At 36.7% G+C, this 18,170-nt stretch overlaps 1 protein-coding gene and 1 pseudogene across 7 annotated transcripts in view; one reads left to right on the top strand and one right to left on the bottom strand.

The window, feature by feature from the left end:
* ATP2C1 (ATPase secretory pathway Ca2+ transporting 1) overlaps nucleotides 1-18,170 on the bottom strand; it is a 160,082-nt gene that overhangs the window by 96,538 nt on the left and 45,374 nt on the right. The gene's annotated exons all lie outside the window — the stretch shown is intronic.
* On the top strand, nucleotides 571-1,520 carry LOC129034188 (cysteine and glycine-rich protein 2-like; annotated as a pseudogene).

The raw sequence follows: 18,170 nt of genomic DNA, 5'->3' as shown, positions 1-18,170 counted from the left end.
ATCCAAAAGAATGAAATCAGGATCTCAAACGGCTATTACCACTCTGATGTTCACCACAACACTATTCACAATGTGATAGTGATAGGTGCAGAAACCTAATGTCCACCAACAGATGAAAGGATTTTTAAAATGTGGAATATATGTACAATGGAATACTATGTAAGCCTTAAAAAAGAAACTCTAGGCCGGGCGTGGTGGCTCATGCCTGTAATCCTAGCACTTCGGGAGGTTGAGGCAGGCGGATCACCTGCAGTCAGGAGTTCGACAACAGCCTGGTTAACATGGTGAAACCCCTTCTCTACTAGAAAAATTAGCTGGGTGTGGTAGTGGGCGTCTATAATCCCAACTACTTGGGAGGCTGAGGCAGGAGAATCGCTTGAACCTGGGAGACAGAGGTTGTAGTAAGCTGAGATCGTGCCATTGCACTCTAGCCTCGGCGAAAAGAGCAAAACTCTCTCAATAAAAAAGAAAGAAAGAAAGAAATTCTAGGGATCTCGGACTCCCTGGACACTCCCTCCAGCCCAGCCTCTCTAGCTCCACTTGCGATGCGTGCTCTGCCTCCAACTCAAAATGCCTGCGTGGAGAGGTGGAAATAAGTTTGGGGTCTGCGGGAGGGCCGTGTACCACGCAGAAGAGGTGCAGTGTAATGGCAGGAGCTTCCACCGCTACTGGTTGCTTTTTTTTTTTTTTTTTTAGACGGAGTCTTGCTCTGTTGCCCAGGCTGGAGTGCAGTGGCACGATCTCGGCTCACTGCAAGCTCCGCCTCCCGGGTTCACGCCATTCTCCTGCCTCAGCTTCCCGAGTAGCTGGGACTACAGGCACCTGCCACCATGCCCAGCTAATTTTTTGTATTTTTAGTAGAGACAGGGTTTCACCATGTTGGCCAGGATGCTCTCGATCTGACCTCATGATTCGCCCGCCTCAGCCTCCCAAAGTGCTGGGATTACAGGCGTGAGCCACCGCACCCGGCCCACCGCTACTGCTTTCTATGCATGGTTTGCAGGAATAATTTAGATAGCAAGACAGTGGCAATTCACGATTAAGAGATCTACTGCAAATCTTGCTATGGAAAGAAGTACGGGCCAAAAGGCTACAGTTTATGGCCAGGGCGCTGGCATACTTAACATGGACCGTGGTGAGAGCCTGGGCATCAAGCCAGAGTGTTCAGCCTCACATGCCTACAACAAATCCAAAGACCTCTAAATTTGCTCAGAAATACAGAGGTGCTGAGAAGTGTTCCAGATGTGGGGATTCCGTATATGCTGCTGAGAAGATAACTGGAGCTGGAAAGCCCTGGAACAAAAACAATTTCCGATGTGCAAAGTGTGGGAAGAGTCTTGAATCAACAACTCCTGACTGAAAAAGAAGGTGAAATCTATTGTAAAGGGTGCTATGCAAAGAACTTTGGGCCCAAGGGATTTGGCTATGGCCAAGGAGCAGGGCTCTTGTTCATGCCCACTAAGGTGTAAACCCAGAACCAAGCATCACACACTGAGAATCTCTTCATAATCTAGGCACAGATAATCTTTCTAAACTACTGCAAAATTCTACCAGCATTAAGTACTATATATTACCCTGTACTCGAATAGGCTGGCTAACTCGTAAGAAGGGAGCACTGTATCTTACCCTTTTGCTTTATTCGCCAGCATTTTTTGGGAACCATTTCTTTTACAATTTAAATAAAACTTCAGCTTGAAAAAAAAAAGAAATTCTACAAAATGGCACAACATGGATGAATCTTGAGGACACCATGCTAAGTGAAATAAGCCAGTCACAAAAAGACAAATGACTGCATAACTCCACTATCTAAAATAATATAAATTCATAAAAATCAAAGAGTGGAATGATGGTTAGCAGAGGCTGGGAGAAGGGGAAATGGAGAGTAGCTAAATCAAAGCTCATGAAGTTTCAGTCAGTCAAGATGAATAAGCACTAGAGAGCTGCTGTACAACATTGTACCTATAGCCAACAATAATGTGTACTTTAAAATTCATTAAGAGTCTCGATCTATTTACCACAATATTTTTAAGAGAATATTTTTGCAAGTAAAAAAAGGTTTCACCTGATCCCAAGTTTTAGCAGTGTTTTTAAATGTCGAGGTAAAATAAAAGCAAAAGTGTTACATCTTAATTTTTAGCACACACTACCATGTAAACAAGATTCAGAAATAATACTCTGGCACTCATTCCCAGCTGTTATGTGTTAAACACAATTGCAAACCATCTATAATACAACAAAATCTAAAGTCTTATTTCGATAAAACAAATCCAAAGGCGTTCACATATTATTAATCTGCTTTAAAAAAAAAGAAATGTCTTTTACCTGGTAAAGTTTATCTTCAGAGAATCCATTATTCTTCTCAACTACAATGGGATAATAGCCCAACAAATCCATCATAAGTTGAAAGTAACAAGTCAAAAATGCATTTCATACACCTAACCTACCGAAGCAAACATCATAGCTTAGCATAGCCTATCTTAAACACACTCAGCAACACTTACATTAGCCTACAGTTGAGCAAAATAATCTAATACGAAGCCTATTTTATAAAGTGTTGACGATCTCATGTATTTAATAAATAATACTGTACTGAAAGTGAAGAACAGAAGTACAGTTTCTACTGAATGTTTACTGCTTTCACACCATCGTGAAGTTGAAAAATCCTAAGTCAAACCATCACAAGTCAGGGACTTGTGTGTACTTCATTTCTGGTAACCAATGACCTTAGCTGCTTTAAGGATACAATCAGGGAAGTGAAATCAGTGAGTACACATTGATTTACAAAAGCTATGTTTAGAAAAACCAATCCTCAACATGAGTAAGAAAAGTGGGCAAGAAAACACCATTTGTGTGGTTTTTGGACAATAAAAAGATAGAGAACTGAGGGCTGAATGAAAAAAGAAAAATTGAGCTGTCGAGTGGCTGAATAAAAAAAGAAAAAGGAGAACTGAGGGGTCAAGTTACACATAAAGGTAAGACATTAAAGATTCAAACAGTCCTTCACTTCATTAATCAGGGAACTTGAATTCTGCCTGCAATGGTACCAGCTGTTTCCCCGCTAAGGCAAAAGAAATTGGTACTGCAGCAATATATAATGGCTTTGAAAAGAAAAAAAGAAGAAAGAAAATATATACATATAAATTTAAGCACAAATTTAATCTTCAGCTCTACTAATCAATCACCTTTTGGGCCCGTCCTCCAAGAAAATCATAGTTTCCACCTCACTTTATTTATTTATTTTATTTTTTTTTTTTTTGAGATGGAGTCTTGTTCTGTCGCCCAGGCTGGAGTGCAGTAGCGCGATCTCTGCTCACTGCAACCTCTGCCTCCCAGGCTGGAGTGCAGTAGCGCGATCTCTGCTCACTGCAACCTCTGCCTCCCAGGATGAAGCGATTCTTCTGTCTCAGCCCCCAAATAGCTGGGATTACAAGCACATGCTGCCATGCCTGGCTAATTTTTTTTTTTATTTTAGTAGAGACAGGGTTTCACTGTGTTGCCCAGACTGGTCTCAAACTCCTAAGCTCAGGCAATTCACCCACCTCAGCCTCCCAAAGTGCTAGGATTACAGGCGTGAGCCACTATGCCTGGCCTCCACCTCACTTTAAACACTCATACTCCATGAGGATCTCTAAAAGGAGTGTTACCTAATAGAAGACTGTAAGAATCCTATTTATTAACTATATTTAAATATTCTGTTATCACAAATAAGTTTGCTTTACATGTCCCAGTAATGCTGCCCTTCACATATAAGGATGGCTAATCCTCTATTATTAAGATACATAACCCATTTATTTAGTGACAGTGGATTTGGACTGACTCAGAACGCCTCAGGCTAAATATAAATGGCTAAATATAAAATCTAAAACCACACTACTGAAGTGGCATATGTAGGGGAGGTCTACCACTGAGTCCCTTTGTCTGAAATGCTTGTAGCACATTTCTGCAGGCAACAGCCAGGTCCAGCCTGCACACTCCATACCCTACACTATGCTTTTAGGCCTCATTCCTTCTATGAGCTTTTTTGTGTTGGCTTGCAACAACCCTGAACCAATTACTCACACTCAGTCCCCTACCACTTAACTATCACTGCTCATCCAAACATGTCTTTTTCCCTCAACTACACTGTAAACTCAATAGCTACAAGAACTGCAGGTCACACAAACCAACACTCACCATGCCTGGCATATAGCTGGTACTCAGTAACTGTTAAATAAAAGGATAAATGAAAAACTAAGCTAAGACCAGACTTTTTCCCTAATTTTTTCAACTAACACTATATCCCTAAACAAAAACTGTACATTCTTATAATTAAGAATGAATTAGGCCGGGCACAGTGGCTCATACCTGTAATTCCAGCATTTTGGGAGGCCGAGGCGGGTGGATCACTTGAGGTCAGGAGTTTGAGACCAGCCTGGCCAACATGGTAAAACCCTGTCTCTATTAAAAATACAAAAATTAGCTGGACTTAGTGGCAGGCGCCTTTAATCCTAGCTACTTGGGAGGCTGAGACAGGAGAATCGCTTGAACCCAGGAGGCGGAGGTTGCAGTGAGCCAAGATCACGCCATTGCACTCCAGCCTGGGCAAAAGAGCAAGACACCGTCTCAAGGGGAAAAAAAAAACCCAGAATGAATTAATCCCAGTAAGTTCACAATTAACTCTTTTCTCTCCCAATCTTTACCAAGAGGGAGGAAGGAACCCTCCTGTCATCCAAAGCAACAAACAAGTCAAAGAAGATTCAACAATCCAACTGCTTTCCCGTTAAGTGCTAATGCTCTATTTGCTCCGTATTATAACAACTGCAGAATATCCAGATGGTTCTCATACTTATTCACAAATAATTGGGCTTCTTCTATTGAAATCTATGTTCCCCATGTTTTCATGTTCAAGGTATGTTATGGGGTAGGGAGGTAGAACGTAAAAGGGATGGGCAATCAAAATCTTAGTCAAGCAAGTTAGTCCCTCCTACACAACTACTTGCCTAACATATATCAGTAATTCATATCTGTTTTTAATTCCTTGCTTCAACTTCCAACCCTTTTATTAAGATATAATCAAAGACACCCTCTACTTAAGAGGCTAAAGCAGAAGATCAAGAATTCAAGCCCAACCTGGGCAAAATACCAAGACCCCATTTCCTTGCCCCCAAAAAAAGACAAAGACACCCCAAAATGATATTATTGAACACAAAGTAGCCAAAAGTAATTCAACATGAGTTACTAACCTGAATTAGTTTGTCCTTGCAAAACTATAGGGCTTGGCTGGTCTGAAGGCAGTTGAGTTATCTCAATTGATTGTTCAGTCAGTTACAGATCCAACACCTTTCTACTCTTTCCCCCTTCTCACTGAAATGCACTTGACTAGTTAAAACAAATAAAAAAACAAACGAAAAAACCTATATGGCTTAAGCCTTAAACTAAATAACAAAAATGTCTAGCTATGAAACTTTCACAGGGCACTTTCATTTCAAAAGATCAACTATTTATCCTTAAAGGATCTGCAAGAAATACGGTGTTTTTAGTTCGAAGCTTTGAGTTAAAAGAAAAGTCTAAAACTCTACTGAATTCACATTTAGTCATTTATATGTTATCACAGTAACAGTTGGAGGAAACATAATAGGAAGAAGAGTACTAAGGAGGAGGAGGAGGAGGGAAAGAGCAGGCTTGCCCTTTAAGCTGCTAAGTACCAGCGCTTGATGCTGAGTGCTTTATTTCTAATACTTCATTTAATCTTCGGAAAACACTCTGAAGAGGGCATTATTTTTACTACTTTTTTAGATAGGGAAATTAAAGATTAAAGAAGTAATGTGCCCAACATAAAAAGAAACTAACAAAACTAGTAAGTGATATGGCCAGGAACTGAACCATTGTGTAATGCTAAAAGTCCTCCTTCTTAACTATTGTACAATATTTAAATTAGTCAGGTAATCCAAAAATTTCAAAGTAAATCCAGTTTAGAGGACTAATTTTAGTTTAGTGAGACTAGATTTAAGATCTAAGAACACAGGCTTCTTTTTAACCAAAAGCAAACTTTGCGCAAAGAATCTTTTCATCCTTTCACCTCCCCTCTTCCCCCATACACACACCAAAAAAATCTTAAATAAATACAGCAGATTTTAACTTTGGAAAAGGAGAAAACAATCATTTAAAAACAGCATGTCTTAAGTAGAGTAAGGCTGTACAGTCTTCTGATGCCAACAAGACATTTTATAAACACTGTCACATGAAAATACACAGCTAAACTGCATAATTTCTGATAGGTGAGCCAGTAGTATTAATAACTCAGTACCACTAGGTATGCCACGAGGCTCTATTCTGTTAATATTTTATCAACAACTCAGATAAATACTGAATAGCATACTTATCCAAGATGACATTAACTCAAGGCTGGAGAGGGATAGCCACCTTGCCTCATAATCAAAACAAAATTCTAACAAGCTGATTATCAGGCAGAATCAACTAGAAGAGGCAATATACCACCACCTCAACATTTACAAAAGCATACGTATACTTATTAGAGATAAATGTAAAAACCTACTACTGGCTGGGTGCTGTGGTTCATGCCTGTAATCCCAGCACTTTAAGAGGCCAAGGCAGCAGGATCACTTGCACCCAGGAGTTCAAGACCAACCTGGGCAACATAGTGAGACCCTAACTCTATTGACAATAAATAAATATAAATATATATATATATAACCTACTACTATACTGAGAAACCAACTACTAACATACCAGATGCTAAGGCTCTACAACAATAATTCAGACAAACACATGGGTTAAGTTGACCTCAAACATCATTTAAAGAGCTGTAAAAGCATTCTCAGTGTAAACCTATTGCTAAAAAGGTAAACATTATCCTAAACTGCATTATGAGAAAGGTAGCTTTTTAGTCCAAGCGAGTCAATGAGCCTAGAATATTTCACAATAATCCAATCACACCTTGAGAAGTCTATATTCAGTTTAGGGCATCATTAGAGCCTGCTACCAAGCATGGCATACTATGGTGACATTTCTGGAAATGAGGTCTTAAGATGATCAGTGGAAGGAATTAGGAATATTCGGCCTAGAGAAGTATGAAGGGTAGTACCTCACCATTAATTGGATTTCCATAAAGATTTCTAAATAAATAAAGGATATGACAGGCATCTGGCAAAATGCAGAGGGATCTCACTGCCTCCTTATTGCCTGTGGTACTAAGGTTTCTGAAAATGTATCAGTAACCTCTGTTAAGGGAGATACTGTGAAATGGTTACCTTCTTCACTGAACCTTAAGTTCCAGAGCATGAACCCAAAGAACAGTGGCATAATCAGGCTTCAATGCTCTTAAGTATTCTTAAATATTCTTTGTACTTAAAGAATTAAATATTCTTAAATATTCTTCATTTGATGAATTAAAAACTAGCACAATCACAATTCTTAAAAGATAAATCTTATTTTTCTCCCATACTTACAATATGTAGAAATGAAAAATATGGTTCTAAATATTATTAAATATTTGTACCCAAGAACTAATTCTAGTCCATTTTCCACACAGCAATAAAAATCACAATAAAATGCATTTACCTCTGGATACCAACAGGGATTATATACGAAACAATCAAACTGCTCTGGAGACCAACAGATATTATATATAAAACAATCAAACTGACAGAAAAAAACAAGTATCTTATTCCTAAAGAGTAGTATTAATTTTAATTTTACTTACACTAAGTCATTCTTAATGATTTTTCAGAAAATAAAAACCTGCTCATTGTTTTAAAAAAAGTCAAGTAATGAGAAAGGATTTAATGAGATTTCCAGTCCTACTGCCCAGAAGTAACCTCTGTTAACTATTTCTGTGTATACTGCCAGCCATTTTCTATACAGGTGTGTATATAAGTATTTCTGGTGTTTTTTTTTTTAAATTACTAATAGAACCACACAATAACAAATTTTGTCATTCAATACATCTTGGACTCCATGTCACCTTACATACTAACCTGCCTCACTCTTTTCAATGGCTCACAGGGCATTTCATTGTATGTAGTACTTCAATTTTAACTAGTCCTCTTGATGACATTTAGGCTGACTCCTGTCTTTTGGTATTACAAATGTTGCTGCAGTAAACATCCTGTACAAACTTCTTGGTATGTTTGTGCAAGTACAGTACAGAATACATTTCTGAAAGTGAAACTTTGGTTGTTCATATTTTTTATTCTGATAGCCACCCCTACTGATCTCCAAAGGGACTGTGTGAAAAACTTCAAACTCAGAAGCTTCTATTTTCCCCACAGTCTAGCCAAGACTAGTCATCACTACACTCTAATCTTTGCCAATCTGACAAGTGAAAAATTATAATTTTGTTTTTAATTTGCATTTCTTCATGACTGAGGTTGAACATCTTTTCATGTATCTTTTGGCCTTCTATTTCTGTGAAATGCTTGTTACCTAGAATAAGGTCACACCCAAACATAGTACTCAAAAAGTCTTATGTTTGTACCTATGTAAGAATATTATATTCTCAAAGTAAAGGACAATTCAAGGCAATGCTTATGAAAATCCCAACTGCCTTTTTAACAGAAATGGACAAACTGATTCTAAAATTCATATGGAAATGCAAGGGACCCAGAATAGACAAAACAATCTGAAAAAAAGAAAGAAAGAAAGAAAGGCAGACACTGTTAAAGGTCTCACACTTCCAGTTTCAAAATTAACTTACTACAAAACCTACAGTAATCAAAACATTATGGTACTTAACATCAGCAAAGATATATAAACCAACAAAATAGAATTGAGAGTCTAGATATAAACGCATAATTTCTGGTCAATTGATTTTTGACAAGGGTGCCAAGACATTCAATGGAGAAAGAATCGTCTTTTTAACAAACAGTATTGGGATAACTGGATATTCCATGCAAAAGAATGAAGGTGGGCCCTTATGTCACATCGTATGCAAAAATGAACTCAAAATGGATCAAGCATGAGAGTTAAACTATAAAATTCTTATAATCTTCATCACATTGAATCAGGCAATGGTTTCCTAGATATATAAAGCACAAACAATAAAAGAAAAACATATATAAATTGGACTTCATCATAATTTTAAAAGTTTCTGATGTAGAGGACACCATTCAGAAAGTGAACAGGTAATCCACAGAATTGGAGAAATATTTACAAACCATATCTCTGATAATTATCTTATAAACATTGCTGCAGTGAACACTCTTAGGTAAATGTCTTTGTAAACTGGTATAAGTATAGAATATATTCCTATCCAGTATCCGGAATAAATGTGTGTGTGTGTGTACACACACATATATAAAGAACTCTTACAACTCAACAAAAAAGTAAATAACCAAATTACAAAATGGTCAAAAGATTTGAATAGACATTTCTCCAAAGATACACAAATAACCAATAAGCACATCACACTTCCTAGTTTCAAAACTAACTTATCACAACATCTACAGTAACCAAAACATTGTGGTACTTGGATCAGCAAAGACTTATAAACCAACAGATTAGAAGTCAGAGTGCAGAAATGATTTTTGCGTATGCTGTGAGATAAGAGCCCACCTTCATTCTTTTGCATGAAAAATCCATGCAAAAGATCCTTGACATATCATTAGTCATTTCGGAAACGCAAATCAAAACTACAATGTGAAACCACTTCATACCCCCTAGGATGCAATGAAAAAAAAAAAACAGCAAAGTGTTGGAGAGGATGTGGAGAAATTAATTAAATGGAATCCTCATACACTGCTAGTGGGAATGAAAAAATGGTTCAACCACCATGGCAGTTACTCAATAAATTAAAGATAGAATTACCATGACCCAGCACTTCTACTCCTAAGTATACACCTGAAAAAACTGAAAACATGTTTACACAAAAACCCATACATGAATGCTCACAATAGTGTTATTTTTTGACAAAAATTAGAAACTGATGAATAAACAAAATGTGTATATCCATACAATGGAATATTATTCCATCGCAAAAAGAAATGAAGTACTAACACGTGCTAGAAGCCAGACATAAAAGGTCACATGTTGTATGATTCCATTTACATGAAAATGCCCAAAACAGGCAAATCCATAAAGACAAAGTAGATTAGTGGTTACCAGGGGCTAGCGAAAGGGGAGAATGGGAAGTGACTGCTAATGGGTAAGGGGTTTCTTTCTGGGGTGATAAAAATGTTCTAGAATTCTATCAATATACAATTTTGTGACTATACTAAAAACCACCGAATTATACAGTTTAAAATGATAAATTTTGTGGTAAGTGATTCTATCCTGAAAAAGAAAAACCCAGTAAAGGATAGGGTCTACAAAACAATTCAAGATTTACCACAGCTATAAGAGAATTAGTATTCATACTGTAGGTGGCTCTGGGTCTAAAACTGTGCATCCAGAACAAGTAAGATTTAGTCGATGGGCATGATTTCAAGCACTGACAGTTATGGGGCCACAGCTGATATCAATTCCCAAGTGTAAACGATGTAGAAATGAGAGCTGTAACTAAGGAACCAGGCAAGAAAGCCCAAGAGAATGATTGCCAAAGCACATGTCCTTTAACTGCTATCTGGCAAAGCAATTACAGCTGTACCCAACCTTAAGCAAATCCAGTCCTTTTAAGAACACATCTTTATCATAAATAAATGGGAGAGGGATACTGTGCTATGATGAAACAGGATGTAGGAGGAACTTAAAACAGCATACAAACAATAACAAGTGAACCTAATTTTATTACAAATGACTAACATAACCCTTAGGCAGGGATGAAAAGAACCCAAGTAACTTCTGAAAACAGAATTTGCCTGTATACCATAAAGTTAGAGACAAATATTGTACTCTAGTTTAAAACTGTGTTTCTCACCAGGGAATGAATAGATTAGTAATTCTAAAACTACTTTTGTTTGTGTGTACTTGGATGAAACAAGTAAGTCAATATACTGTGGTTGAGAACAGCTTCTCACCTTTGGAGAAGGAAGTAACAAAGCAAGAGAAAAAGCCTGAAGAGGAAAAAAGACCAAAATGGACCCTATGGTGGAAGAAAGGAACCGGCAGCATCACTGGCACAGTTTTTTATTTATATACATGGATGGATAAGAAAATAAAAATATGTGTTCATACATGTTACTAAACATATATACTGCTAGCTCTATCTACGAAGAGAGCCTAGAAGCAATGACACCCAGTAGCATGGAGCACACCTGGTACGCAGATCTTGGTTTCTAGATATCATTCTCTAGTAAAATGAACTCAGCTCCCTGGAAAAATGGTTGATTCCATGGCTGGTGCAAGCAGGAAAAATACAAGATACACCCAGAACATCATGTGATACCAGAAAGTAAATTAGTGCTCACAAAATGAGAGAGGGTATTGTAGAAAGGACACAGGAACAAATTTTCAAGTGCCCTCAATAACCAAAGCGAGAATGACTTGAGCAACAATTACTGGATTTTAACCCATAAAGTAAAATATCCACAAAGCCATGTAAATAAATTAATTGGATAATAAGTAAAGGAAAGGGTACAGTACTTCCTTAATTGTAGAATTCCAAATATAGTAAGAATGAGTGAAATAGAAAACTCGCCATTAAGCAAAGACCAAAGCAGTAATAACTGCTGCCAGTTAAGAACCATTGATAGATTGCAAAACAGGCCCATGTAAAGTATGATGGAACACAGGATATTGCAAAACTGGCCCATGAAAAGTATGATGGGACACAGGATATTTGCAGTACCTCCCCACTAGAGGAAGGTATGAATTACAAAGGAATTACTAATTATTATACAACTACAAGGTCAAAATGAACATTTATTATTAATTACAAAGGAAAAAACAGTAACTTTACAGTGAAGAAATCTGTCAGACACAGCCTTAACCAAGTGATCACATTAACTTCACCCATCATAAGACATGCTAATCATGGGTGAAGATCTGACAACCCCAAATTGAGAAACATTCTAAAAAATAACTAACAGTACTCTTCAAAAGTGTCAGCACATTTATAAAAGATGGGAGGAAGAAAAGACTGAAAAGCTTAACAGATGGGAGGAGACTAAGATGATAACTAAATGCAAGGTAGGATCCCAAATTGGATCCTGAACTAGAAAAAGGATAGTTTATAAATGTGAATGTCCTGGTTTTAATAATTATACTATGGTTATATAAGATGTTAACATTAGGAGTAACTGGGCAAAAGATATCCAGGACCTCTTTGTACTATTTTTACACCTTTTATGTAAGTCTAAAGTTATTTCAAATTTTAAAAATCAACATAATTTTAGAAGATTTTAGAAAAACCTCTCAAAGTAAAGTAAATATTTCTACTATAATTGAATTTACATCCAACAGTTAACTACACCTGAATTATACTGCCACTCTGGAAAGAATTTGGCATTTTTTGATCATTAAATTAAAAACTGGGCATAATACTCCATCTACTGATACATCTGTTTGTATAAATTATTCTAAGTTTGAAAGAAATTTGGTACAAGGATGGGGGAAAGGGGTATCATACCATCTACATATTTTTTAAACCTGTCCATTTTGTTGCCATCCTATATTAAGCATGCAACCAGTGTTTTTTAAAGCCTTCAGTGAGCAACAATTATTTTATTAGCAATACAGAAGATGGAAAGGAAAGGAAAGGGGAAAGAGTAAGGAGGAAAAAGGAAAGGAAAGGAAAGAAGGGAGGGAGGGAGAGAAAGAAAGTTTTTTTAGATTCCTTTATACCTTCTCCTAATACCTCCCCCACCATGACCAATGACATTCATTTCATAAAGCAGCTAATTGGTGAACCTAATTTTACAGGCTATGACAAACCAAACCCTTATGAAAAGACATTATGGTGGCATTCTTAACACCCTGTGCTTCCAGACCTAAATAACTACAGGCACAATGGGGAGCCACGTAAGCCTTTAAAAGCAGTTGATGGTCAAATACAATTTAATATCATTTAAAGCTACCAACTTTGAACCCTATAGGGTTAAGTTAAACGATAATTTATTTGCTGTCACAAAATGTACTCTATTATTATTTTCCATTTTTAAGTGGTGTTCCTCAAAAGCTAATTTTTCTAACCAACTGATTAATGAATGGAATATTTAATAATCTTAGTTAAAGATGAAAAACAGGCATGTTATTTCTAAATTCCACCTGCAATTAATTAAAAAACGTACACTAGTAAGTCCAATACATAGTTTACCGAACTCAAACAAACCTACAGTAATTCCATCTAGAGTAAACCGGCTTTTTTCCTAAAAGGAAAGAAATAGCAGCAAAGAATTCCAGTGACTCCCTAAAAATGAGAATGCCACACAGCTATGTACATGTAAGGAGACTTTAAACACTGAGGCTATGACTGGAATAGATCACTAAGGGATTGGTATTAGAGATGAAAATATAGGTGGTCCTGTCCCTAACATCACTGAAACATTCAACTCCTTACAAAATAAAGGGAACATTCAACACCTTACAAAATAAAGTAAAAAGGCACCTGACAAGCAAAAGAAAGCCACCTAATGAAGACCCTACAAAGGAAATCTAAGGAAGAGTTCTGACTTCAGGGAGGGGTCTACTTAGAATTAATAAATGGTTAAAAGGAAAAAGGCAATAGACACAAGAGGTCTAGCATTTTCCATGAGAAATAATTCAGTACATTTTGGTCTTGATTTCAAAGAATAGTAAAATTGCTTCCAAACAATAACAGTTCTGTGAGCAATAAATAATACATAAAATGTATTTACAGGCTAAAAAGTAAAATTTAAGGGCATAACTCCATTGATCTATATTAAGGGTTTAACTTCATTGTCTACTGCTAGGTGAACACTAAATACTGAATCCTGAAATAGCACAAACCCAAACCAAAGTATAATCAAAATCACAATTTGATAAAACCATGAGAAAAGCATTAAGATTATAAAAGCTACTCTATGTTTCCTAGGCATCCCACTCACCTCTCAGAAAAAAAAAAAAAAATGTGAAGCCTTGAAATTAGCAGTTAAAAGACCAAAAGTAACTCCCCTAAATCTATTCATCAAGTAAGGTAAGGGAAATCAGCATTTGCTGAGAGGCTCTTTCATGCCAGGCACTTGTACACACCCTGCCTGGTCTAATTCTAACAAACCCGAAGTAGTCATCATCTCTTTACAAGTGAGGAAACCAAGGCTTAGAGGAGTCAACTTCCTTGCCGTTTATTAGAAAAGTGTTTCTCAATCTTGGCACCATTGACATCTGGGGCTAAAAAATTTTGAGGGTGGCAGGGGGAGGTAGAAGATGCTGTCTTACGGATTGTAGCATGCTTTACCAGCATCCCTGGTCTCTACACACTGGATGCCAGTAGCATACTTTGAGTTGTGGCAACCCAGCATTTCTCTAAACACTGCCAAATGTCCCTTGGGGGCAAAATAATCCCAAGATGAAAACCACTTAGTTAGAAGGAAGAAGCCAGCATTTTCATTCAATTGACATTTTGTACATCCCAGAGTCTGTTCAAGATGAATAAAGGACAAATTCAGGTCTCTGCCTTCAAGAGCTCACTTTGAATCCTGGTGCTTGATTTAAAACCTCTCTCCATGCATAGCTATATGAGCCTCACATCACGACAGTCTGACCTATATACTCCCTTCAGCCAGCCCCTAAATCGGCTCACTCCTTCAACCACAATCAATGGCACCTTCACTGACCCAAACGACATCTTGCAGTCATGTCTGATTCAACTATTCCCTTAATTCTCTGTATCTAGTCACTGTCCAAGTCCTGCTGATTTTTCCTAGGAGTAAAATATCTCCATCATCCATCCCTACCCTTCATTCCCATTACTCTAATATAGATACAAACCAAACTCCCTTTTGTCTTCTAACAGAAGAAATCAGGAGTAACTAATCTCTCTTGGTCCCTCATATGAATTAGGGGTACATATCAAGATATAATAACTGATCTACCAACTTTTAGGATAGAGGGCTGGCAGACTTCAGAGCAGTCCACAATGACCACATCTTTCTCTGGGGTGGGGAGGGATGCTGGAATTTCTCATCTGATACTAGTTTCATAAGCCAAATATTAACTCTTAAGTAAACAGTAACCCTCACAAGCACTAAGAAAAGGACACAGCAGAAATTAGTTTGCATACCACTACAAAGTGGTTTGCATGCAATTTCTGGCATTTGTGCCATGAACTGCTTTTGCCTGCTTCAAAAGAAGGTAGAACTGACACTCAACAGAGCAAGTAAGGTACAACTCCCAAAGAAAGCTTAATTAAACCAACTAATATTTCCACCCCTGCTGATGTAGAAACCTAGATGAAGGCAGGTAAAGCAAACATGCTGCTAGGGAAACACTAAAATAGATGGCCAAACAAAACCTAGTGAAATGCCTGCATACAAAGAGAGATATAAATCTCATATATAACATATACAAATAAAATCACAGCATCAAAAGGCTAAATTATTTATACTACAAATGAAAAAGGCTCCAATTTAAGATGAGAGGAAATCCAGGACCTGGTTCAAAGTTGGATCTTGCCCTTAGGCAGAGAATAACAGAACGTTTATGTACTAATGTACTAAATGCTCTATCCTTTTTAACTTCAGGACACCATAACCAAGATAAATTTCTGAAATTCACAACTTAACCGCAACTTTTAATTTTTACTTTGCATGTTTAAATTTTCAAAAAACACATTTACATATTCAAAAAAATGTCTGATGAGTGACATCCTAAATATTTCCACTTATTATTTCTGAGTTTTCCTATAAAAGGCTGATGGCGAATATATTTATTATCTAGGGTCCTGCTTTTTCCAACTTTATCAAGCTGTTTTAAGTAAGTAAATGAATACATGGAAGTAATTTCTATAAGGATGCATCAATATCTCAAAGCTTTCTAAAAGAATAAAGAATGTCATACTAAAGCTGGGCACAGTGGCTCATGCCTGTAATTCCAACAATTTGGGAGGCCAAGGCAATAAGACTGTTTGAGTCCAGGAGTTCAAGACCAGCCTGGGCAATACATCAAGACCTCGTCTTTAAAAAAATTAAGAAATTAGCTGGGTATAGTGATGTGTGCTTACAATCCCAGCTACTCAGGAGGCTAAGGCAGGGAGATCGCATTAGTCCAGGAGTTAGGGGCTTTGGTGAGCTATAATGATGCTACTGTGTTCCAGCCTGGGTTACAGAGTGAGACTCCATCTCAAAAAAAAAAAAAAAAAAAGCACAAAGAAAAAAAGGATGTCATACTAAATTAATGCATTCATTTCCTTCTGAGGGACATGAGTTTAGGTCAGCATGCTTACAAAATGATCAAATGGCAAACCAAAAGGCCTTTACTTAAGAAAGCAATTACAACTAACAGGTATATTAAATAATTCCAATTCATATATTCTCTAATACCTATAGCAGAATAAAAAAAGCAGAGATAGAAATTGAATCAGACACCCAGTTACAGCCATCTTAAGATAATGCTTCTGACCCCGACTATTACTGTCTTCTGTCTATAACCTAGGACAGCTTTTCAACATTTCATTCAAACTTTTTCTAAACACATCACAAGTTTAGTCTAAACTAACCTAATTTAACACAATTGGAGTAATTTATTTGTAATTCTACGATTTATACTTTTGTCAGTAGCACCTTAAAGCCTGAAGACAGAAGATACACAGTTGACTCTTTAACAACATGAGTTTCAACTGTAAAGGTCTACTTATACTCAGATTTGCTTCTGTCACCCGAGACAGCAAGACCAACCCCTCCTCTTCTTCAGCCTACTCAACGTGAAGACAATGAGGATGAAGACCTTTATAGTGATCCACTTCTGCTTAATGAATTATAAATATATTTTCTCCTCCTTATAATTTTCTTGGTAAGTTTTTTTCTCTACTTTATTGCAAGAATACAGTATATAATACATATAACATACAAAGTATGTGTTAATTGACTATTTATGTTATCAGTAAGGCTTCCAGGCAACAGTAGAGACTATTAGTAGTGAAGTTTTCAGAGAGTTATAAGTTACACGCAGATTTTCGACTGCATGGTGGGTCAGCACCCCAACCCCCACATTGTTCAAGGGTCAACTGTATTAACAAATGCATATAAGTAGCAGTCATATACATCCAAGAGGAAATTATCAATTTAGTCTTTTTTTGAGAAATCTTTTCTTTTATGAAATGATGGCATTAACCTCAGAATGCACCCTTTACTGCCTTTTACCAACATTTGTCTACATGAAAAGCATAAAGATAACCTTGTCACAACTGATGCCTGAAACCATTATTAAAAAGAATTTGTTTCAACAAAGTAAATGTGAGGGGACCTCTTGAACTGATCCTTAAGATATTTTAAGATGCTACATGTAACAACAGTGTAATTTAAAATTCATGTTAACTTTATCATCAAGCCACAGTGTTCTCGGCACCTTTAAAACAAAATTTAACCTTGTAAAACAGATCATGGCTAACTAAGATCTCCAAAATCAGTCCTGGGCCCCTAGGGGTGTGTTCCCTAGGAAACTATTTTGTTTCATAATGCTTCGGGTTAACAGACCTGAATTCTGCTGACTTTAAATGAATGACAAAAATATGAAGACAAATCAAGTATTTGGAATCCAACTGTCAGAAGGCTATTGCATACAAGTACTCTCTACAGCATCCTCTGGCTTAAATTACTACAGTTTATAAAATGTTGTCATATATACAATCTCTTTTAGTTTCAACTCTTTTTCAGAGTACTAATTAAGACTATCATTTTATGGACAAAACTGCAAACAACATAAACTATATTTCCCACACCCAAAGATATAAAATATTTTTATAACCTGGTTTCCTATTTTCAGTTAAAGGAATAAAATTAAGGTGGCTTCTCATCCCTTTTTCCCTATAGCTTCTCCAACTATAGTAACACAATTTTTTCTTGAGACATTCCTAGCTGATTAACAATTTGAAATTGAATTAAGAAACTGCTTTTAAAAGTAAAGTGTAAATACAACCATTTTCAAACGAAAAAGATTGGGGCATTGTTCTCTACACCTATTAGCTCTGTCTATAATCTTAAATTAACCATGTCCCGAAATCCTGAAGACTATTACATTTCTATCCACTAGTCAAACATTTAAGGCTATATTAAAGTTTCATGTGTATTAAAGTCACAGTGAATTTTCTATGGGAAAGGCCAAATTTATTCCAAAAAATA

Source organism: Pongo pygmaeus, chromosome 2 (assembly GCF_028885625.2).
Source record: "Pongo pygmaeus isolate AG05252 chromosome 2, NHGRI_mPonPyg2-v2.0_pri, whole genome shotgun sequence".
NCBI classification, from domain to species: domain Eukaryota; kingdom Metazoa; phylum Chordata; class Mammalia; order Primates; family Hominidae; genus Pongo; species Pongo pygmaeus.
This window is presented reverse-complemented; position numbering and strand designations above follow the sequence as displayed.